The sequence below is a fragment of the Camelus ferus genome, chromosome 1, assembly GCF_009834535.1.
Source record: "Camelus ferus isolate YT-003-E chromosome 1, BCGSAC_Cfer_1.0, whole genome shotgun sequence".
Classification (NCBI taxonomy): domain Eukaryota; kingdom Metazoa; phylum Chordata; class Mammalia; order Artiodactyla; family Camelidae; genus Camelus; species Camelus ferus.
Genome location: NC_045696.1, coordinates 87,146,082 through 87,146,802, shown reverse-complemented (window position 1 = coordinate 87,146,802; position 721 = coordinate 87,146,082). Strand labels below are relative to the sequence as shown.

Here is a 721-nt window from a genome sequence, read left to right as displayed (position 1 = left end):
AGAGCCCAGAAATAAATCCATGCATATGTGGTTAATTTATGACAAAAGAGCCAATATATACAATGGGAAAAGAACAATCTCTTCAGTAAATGGTGTTGGAAAAACTTGACAGCCAAATACAAAAGAATAAAACTGGACCACTATCTTACACTATACACAAAAATTAACTCAAAATGAATAAAGACTTAAAAATAAGACCTGAAACCACAAAACTCCTAGAAGAAAACATAGGCAGTAAACTCCTTGACATCAGTCTTGGTGAGGAATTTTTGGCAATGACTCCAGAAACAAAGGCAACAAAAATAAATAGGTGGGACTGCATAAAACTAAAAACCTTCTGCACAGCAAAGGAAACCATCACAAAAATTAAAAGGGAATACACTGTGTTCACTTTGGAAGCACATACACTAAAACTGAAACAATACAGAGAAACTTAGCATGGCCTCTGCACAAGGATGACACACAAATCCATGAAGCAGTCCATCTTTTTCTGACATAAATCTTATCAATGTTCTCCTAGCGCAGGCTACCAAGGCAATAGAAATAAAAGCCAAAATAAACAAATGGGACCTTATAAACTTCTGCACAGCAAAGCAACTAGAAATAAAATGAAAAGACAACCTACAGAATGAGAGAAAATATTTGCAAACAACGTGATTGACAAGGGCTTACTTTCCAGAATATACAAACAGCTCATACAACTCGATAATCGAAACAACAA

General features: G+C 35.1%; 1 non-coding gene across 1 annotated transcript; it reads left to right on the top strand.

Annotated features, from left to right (window-relative positions):
* The first annotated feature begins 383 nt into the window (after nt 1-383).
* On the top strand, nt 384-490 carry LOC116666733. The gene has a single exon (XR_004323636.1). It is a non-coding gene; the product is annotated as a U6 spliceosomal RNA (small nuclear RNA).
* Nucleotides 491-721: the final 231 nt, after the last annotated feature.